This window comes from Petaurus breviceps, unplaced genomic scaffold (assembly GCF_028583685.1).
Source record: "Petaurus breviceps papuanus isolate PSGF00001 unplaced genomic scaffold, PetGlider_PUasm1.0 179, whole genome shotgun sequence".
NCBI classification, from domain to species: Eukaryota; Metazoa; Chordata; class Mammalia; order Diprotodontia; family Petauridae; genus Petaurus; species Petaurus breviceps.
In genome coordinates, this window is record NW_027185779.1 from 11776868 (window position 1) to 11784465 (window position 7598).

The 7598-nt window shown below is 37.7% G+C and overlaps 1 pseudogene; it reads right to left on the reverse strand.

Moving 5' to 3' along the window:
* Positions 1-2640: 2640 nt before the first annotated feature.
* Positions 2641-4099, reverse strand: LOC138160064 (E3 ubiquitin-protein ligase makorin-2 pseudogene; annotated as a pseudogene).
* Positions 4100-7598: the final 3499 nt, after the last annotated feature.

The window sequence follows — 7598 nt, forward strand, 5'->3', positions numbered from 1 at the left end:
CCAGGGCCAGTGCTCTATTCACTGTGCCACCTATACTCGGGATTTAAGATATTTGTCAGTTTTCCTTCAAATTCTTCAAAGATGAGGAATAGACTCATTCTTTGATCATGACTTTTAGGTAGCCCAATAACTCTTAAATCAATTCTCCTTAAACTATTTTCTAGGCAGCTGTTTTTTTCTCATGAAATATTTCATTGTTTTCTTCTTTTTTCATTCTTTTGACTTTGTTTTATTTTTTTTTCTTGATTTCTCAAGGATTTTTTAGCTTTTGCTTACCACATTCTACTTTTTAAGGAATTATTTTCTTCAGTGAGCTTTTATGACTACTTTTCCATTTTGGCTAATTCTGCTTCCTAAGGAGTTCTCTTCAGCAGATTTGTGTGTGTGTGTGTGTGTGTGTTGTTGTTGTTGTTGTTGTTTTTAACATTTGGACAATTGTGTTTTTTTGAGTTGCTGTTTTCTTCAGTATTTTTTGTGCCTCTTACCAAGCTGTTAATTCTCTTTTCATATTTTTTATATCACTCTAATTTCTTTTCTTAATTTTTCCTCTCAACCATTGTTTTCTTTTTCTTTAATTTCTTGTAATATAAATGGAATATGAAGGTCTTCCACATCCATTAATAAGCCTATGTGAACACACATGTTCAATCATGGATGTCTTGCTGCTTTGAACTCTGGCCCAGCTATGATATAACCTGAGTCACATAGAGCTCATTGAAGTAGGAACTTGTCTAAGAAGAAACTTGCTTAGGGGAGGTTTGCTTGTGGGATAGCTTTCATACCTTTTGGGACTAAGCTAATTAGGTACTGAGTCACAAGGGTTGTGATGTCTTCTGGCTCTGACCATATTAGCCAAAAGTATATATATATATATATATATATATATATATATATAGCCAAAAGTGTATATATACTCTGAGGTGAGATTTTGCTTTGGGAGTTTGCTTATGAAAAGGACCTTTTGATTCCCTGGATGAGACTCTGAATAACCATTTGTTAAGAGACCCCCAACTACTCAGAGATTTATGTTCTCTCATTCTGGTAGTATATGTAGGTGGTTGTATTACTTTGTTCAGAGAGTAGAAGCTCTGTCTGTTGAAGCTATGTGCTAATTTCTCTGCTTGTATTATCTACTTATCTGTAATTAAAGCAAGATTGTTGACCCCTTTAAAAGTTGTCTTTCCTTTAGCAAAGCAGATCAAATTAATTTTGATAACTTACCTGTGCTAGCAGGCCATCCCAACCTGTTTCTAGGGTGCTTGCTATTATACTTCTGTAGAAATTCTTCTTGGTTTTAGGCATAATTAGCATTTTTCTTTGAGGCTTTGTTTTAGTAGCTGTTTTTCTGTTGTTATCTTCCTCTCAGTTTATGTCATGGTCTTCTCTGACACTGTAGTAGCTTTTTAGGGTCAATTTTTTTTTTTTTTTGGCTTGGGTTTTTGTTCATTTTTTGCCTATTTTTTGACTTTGAACTTTATGGTAAAGTTAGACTCTGCTCACACTGGTGTAAAGAGGCACTGTTCCAGGCTTTAGGCTTTTCTTTGCTGCTGTTTTCAGAGCTTGTCTTGGGGGCCTGCAAGTTTTTGTGCTTTCAAAGCGGTTTCATTCTAGTAGAGGCATGGTCATTGCTCTCCTGGTCTCTGTTCTCTGGAAGGATCCCTATTCCCGTTCAGCATAAGCACTAGTTTCCTATTTGCTTTGAAATATGACTGGTTTCCCTACTTCCTTGTGACTTACCACCACACTACTCTTTGCCCTAGAACTGTGACCCAGAACAGTGTATAGTCAATAAAGTTATACACCAGCTATACCAAGTGAGTCTCAATAAAGGATCCCCTGTAATCTCTTTCTGACCAGTTATCTAACTCCCTTACCATTTCTCAGCTGAGAGCTTCTGCTACTGCTGTTGTTGGCATGTGTGGACTCCAGAAAGGCTTCCATCCCTATGCCACAGACTTTTCCTGCTGACTTCTTAAGTTTTCTGAGGCCAGAAAAAGTGTCTCATCCCAAATTTTTATTGGCTCAGCTGCTCTAAAATTTTTATTTGAAGCAGTATTTTAAAGTTGTTTGGAAAAGAATATTGTGAGGGTTCATTTGGGTGGCTGTCCCTAAACCACCATCTTGGCTAAACTTCTCTCAAGCATATATTATTTTTTTGTTTGTTTTGCTCTGTTATTTTGCTTTGTGGAGGGGGGAAGGTAGGGCAATTGGGGATAAGTGACTTGACCATGGTCACATGACTAGTTTTTTATGTTAAGTGTCTGAGGCCAGATTTGAACTCAGGTCCTCGACTCCAGGGTTGGTGCTGTATTCACTGCACCACATAGCCACCCCTCAAGCATATATTTTTTTTTTAACAAGACTGCTTCATATATGTGTATGTGTATGTGTGTACATATGTGTGTATATATCCTCTTCTGAGAGTTCTTTTTGTTTCCCTCTGATTTCTTTCATTCTAGAGACTGTATAGTAAGTATTTTGATTGTTGTTGATTTTATTATGTATTCTTTTACTATTTGTATTACTTTAATGCTTTGCCTTTTACTTTCAATTTTTCATTCACGGTAATGATAATTTTTGATATACTTTTATTTTCTGGGTTTCTTTCTACGTATTATTTATTTATTTACATATACTTCTGTTAATTTTTGATTTTATATCCTTCAATGTTTCCATTGCTGTAATAACGGAGACTGGATCAGACAAAGGTTTAACACACCCTCACTTAATCCCAGTGACACATCAACTACTGTTGCAGTAAATGTAAAACTCTGCAGCACACTTTCTAAACACACAGACCTGGTCCAGCAGCAAGCCTAGGGCTTGGGATAGCAAGGGGGCAGGCTGGAGAGGGGGCTTCAGTTCACTCTCAAGGATTCGAGGCAGACTCTTCCACTCCTGAAAGGTGCATGAAAAGGTCACCAAGTTCGGTTACATCATCTTTGTCAGTAGCTGGGATATGCCTGCTTTCTCTGTCCTCAATAAAATCCCAAAGCTGGACAGAATTGAAGAACCTCACAGTGCCTTCTGAACTGAGCTGTTTGCGAGGCTTCTCAGGTTCAGCTCTTGTCCCATCTGGGTAAGTATGGAGATAAAGGCATTTTCCTCCACAGGGGCAGATCCCCTTGCCTTGCTCAAAGTATTTACAGGCTTTCCCCCCCATTCCCTGCTTAAATGCTTCGATCAGTTCATTTTCCTTATTCTGGTCTTCAACCCAGTACACACTTGGAATGACAAATTCAGATATTACCCTGCATTCTGGACAGGACTTGATGATGGGGTTCTCAAACTGCTTGGCGCACCTCCACTGTCAGATGCAGGACAGACAGTAAGTGTGGCTGCAGTTGGAGAGGATACTAAACCTCCTCTCTGAGGCTTATGGTTTCTCATAGACCACCTCCATGCAGATGCTACATACTTTCTCCTGACTTACCTGGAAAACAAAGGTTTTCTCCATGTCATGTTCAGAGGTTGCCGTGCAGAGCTTCTTGTGCATCTTTCTTTGCTCTGAGTCAAAAGGATGCAGGACTTGTAGCCTACAGATCTCACAAACATCCCCATGGAGCCAGTGGCTGCACAGGGGCACAGCTGATGCTTGTTGCTGTCAGAGTTCCAGGCTACCAGACAATCCAGGCCACTCCGGATGGTGTCCAAGTGGCATTGAGGCTTCATCTCCACACTATCGTTTGAGTCACTGCAACCTCCCAGGTCACTCATAGCACTGGGACTGGTCTTTTCTTCAGTTAAGCCACACAGATTCTGGTCTCTCAGCACCAGCTTTTTCTTCTCACGCTTGCCAGGTTCATGGAAACTGCTTTTCATTATCACGATGAGGGTGTGGACTGTGGAAAATCGGTGAAGGCAGGCTGTGAGGCCCAGCACCCACTGGGCCACTGGTGGCTGCCACTGCTGGCCTCATGTGGTCATATCTGCAATGAGATCCATAGCCTTTCTGGTAGAACTTGCAGATTGTAGATGGCTTGCTTGTTGATAAGTCATGTGAAAACAAACACTGGCTCCCTTCATAATACACACCGTGCATGAAATGTCAGCACGTGACCTGCTTGGTGCTCATGATGGAGGGTGAGTAACTGAAGGATGGACGGCTGGATGGAGAGGCGGCCGCTGGCGTACACCCCCCCCCCCGGCCCTCCCCCCCCGCCTCCCTCCTCCTCGGAAGGGCTGGGACTCTTCTGCGTGGGGGGCCGCTGCTCTGCCCCCACCTATTTATTTTTGTTGCTTTTTAATACAATGTGACATTTAAATAATAATAAAGTATTAGAGAATACTTTAAAGTTTCAAAAGTACTTTACATATATAATTTTTCTGCTGTGCCCACCTATTATATATTGGTGCAATCTTCCTACATCTTTTCACAGGTCTTCAATATTTTTCCTAATTTTTTAGTTTTTATTTTTCATTTTTTTTGCCATGATGATGCCTGATAACTATCCTTAAAAATATACATAAATAACTCTACCTCAATTCCTATGAATCTTACCAATGCAATTGTCTTAACATATATTATTCTGTACATGGCTAAAATATTTTATTTTCTGTCTAAGTTTGTGAGAGAATGTCTTAATTCATAATGGCAAGTTTCTTGGAATTACCCTGTTTTGGTTTAGTTGGTATATTACATTAATTTGTATTCTAAAACCCCAAAAGGACTTTTTGAAATATCACCCCCCTTCCCCAGAAAATAATATGAGACATCTTTTTTTTTTGTTAGGTAAAAATTTTGGATTTTGTGTTAAGCAAAGCTTTTGAATGACAACAAATTTATAAGCTTCCCCTTTCTTACATTTAAATTACTCCTTGATTTTCACTGATATTTCATCGAATCAGGTGTTAGAGTTGTAACACTTAATCTAACTCTAAAGTAGAGGTTGCTATGTATTAGTTAAGTTCCTTGAGGAAAATTGAGAAGAAAGGGGATGAAGAAGGAATGGTAAGATAGGCAAGAGGAGAACCAGAGAATATAGAGTATCCATGACAAAACCATCAACATCACTGTTAAATGCTGTACAGAAGTCAAGAAGGATGAGGATTGACACTAGTTCATTAGATTTGGCAATTAGGAGATAATTGGTAAAAATAGCTAGTATTTATGTAGTACTTTAAAGTTTCATAAAGTACTTTACATACACCATTTTATTTGTTTCTCACAAAATCCCTTTTTGGTAGATGATTTTATCTCAAAGCTGCATAATATTATCTTCCACATTCTGTATTAATCTAAATTAGTCTCTAAATGACTAACATTTGTCAGCACCAAGACCAACCCTTTTGCATGTATCTTCATTTCTACATTCCAAAGATTATTTCCCACAATATCCCCCCACAATCTTTATTTGTGGATGAGGAAACTCATATTAATAATGTTTAAGTGACTTTCCCCAGGGTAATAAACAAGGCAGAATTTGAATTCAGGCCTTCCTGACTAACTCACGGTCTTGTGTGATACCCATGGCACACGTGGTTATTTTGTACTTTTTAGAGGGTAAATTCAATTGAATGAGGTTGTAAGCCTTATTTCTTCATATATATATATATATACATATATATATATACATATATATATTCCATATATATATATACATATATATATTCCCTTCAACTATTTTCATACTGAGAAAAGTTTCATCAATTACAATTATCATTTTTCCATGTAGGAATGTTAATGGTTCAACTTTGATCATTGGATTATGATTTCTTTTCCCTGTTTACCATCTCAAGTTTCTCTTGCTTCTTGTATCTGGATGTCAAATTTTCTATCCAACTCTGGTTTTTTCATTAAGAATGCTTGAAAGTCCTCTATTCTCACTTTATAGAGCTAGAAAAAATAGTAACAAAATTCATTTGGAAGAATAAACGGTCTAGAATATCAAGGGAATTAATGAAAAGAAATGCTAGGGAAGGTGGACTAGCTATACCAGATTTCAATCTGTATTATAAAGCAGCAGTCATCAAAACTACTTGGTACTGACTGAGGAATAGAGGAGTGGATCAATGGAATAGATTAGGCACACGAGATTCAGAAGTCAATGACTATAGTAATCTATTGTTTGATAAACCTCCAGACCGTGGTTTTTGGGATAAGAACTCACTATTGGCAAAAACTGCTGGGAAAACTGGAATATAGTATGGCAGAAATGGGGCATAGACCATTATCTAACACCATATACCAAAATCAAGTCTAAATGGGTGCATGATTTAGGTATAAAGGTTGATACTGTAAGCAGTCTCCTAAAACAAGGAATAGTTTACCTATCAGACTTGTGGAGAGGGAAAGACTTTATGACTAAACAAGAATTAGAGAACATTATAAAATGTAAAATGGATAATTTTGACTACATGAAATTGAAAAGTTTCTGTACAAACAAAGCCAATGTAACCAAGATTAAGAGGGAGGTGGGAAATTGGTAAAGAATCTTTACAATCTATGTCTCTGACAAAGGACTCATCTCTAAAATATACAGAGAATTAAGTCAAATTTATAAGAATACAAGTCATTCCCCAATTGATAAATGCTCAAAGGATATGAACAGGCAGTTTTCAGAGAAAGAAATTAAAGCTATCTATAAGCACATGAAGAAATGCTCTAATTCACTATTGATTAGAGAAATGCAAATCAAAACAATTCTGAGGTACCATATCTCAACAGTCAGATTGGCTAAGATGACAAAACAGGAAAATCACAAATGCTGGAGAGGATGTGGGCAAATTGGAACACTAATGCATTGTTGGTGAAGTTGTGAACTGATCCAGCCTTTCTGGAGAGCAATCTGGAATTATGCCCAAATGGCTATAAATACTTTCGTACCGTTTGATCCAGCAATACCACTCCTAGGGTTATATCCCAAAGGGATCAGAGAAATGAGAGAAAGACCCATATGTACAAAAATGTTTATAGCAGCTCTTTTTGTGGTAGCAAAGAATTGGAAATGAAGGGGGTGCCCATCAATTGGGGAATGGCTGAACAAGTTGTGGTATATGTGTGTTATGGAATACTATTGTTCTATAAGAAATGAGGAGCAGACGGTCTTCATATTTACCTGGAGAGGCTTAAAAGAACTGATGCTGAGTGAGAAGAGTAGAACCAGGAGAAATTTGTACACAATTACAGACACAATGTATGTGTGATGACCAACTTTGATAGACTGGACACTTCTCAGCAATGCAGTGATATAAGTCAATCCCAAAAGACTCATGATGGAGAGAAATATGTGCATCCAGAGAAAGAACTAGAAAGAACTAAGTTTATATCCAGGTGGAAGCAAAATACCTGATCTTTTTCCTTCTCTTATTTGGTTTCATGTCCTCTTTACTGTTTTTCATTCCAGCTGGTACAATCCATCCTTATAACCTGACTAATGTATAATGTGAAAGTATTTACAGATCCAATAACTGACTATAAGCCTCCACGGGGGGGGGGAGGGAGGGAAGGGGACAAAATGTAAAACTCAAGGAATTGTGGAATTGAATCCTGTAAACTAAAAGGAAACAAACAAATTAATAAAAAAAAAAAAGATTAAGAAAAGTCCTCTATTCTACTGAATGACCATATTTTCCCCTGAAAGATGATACTCAGTTTT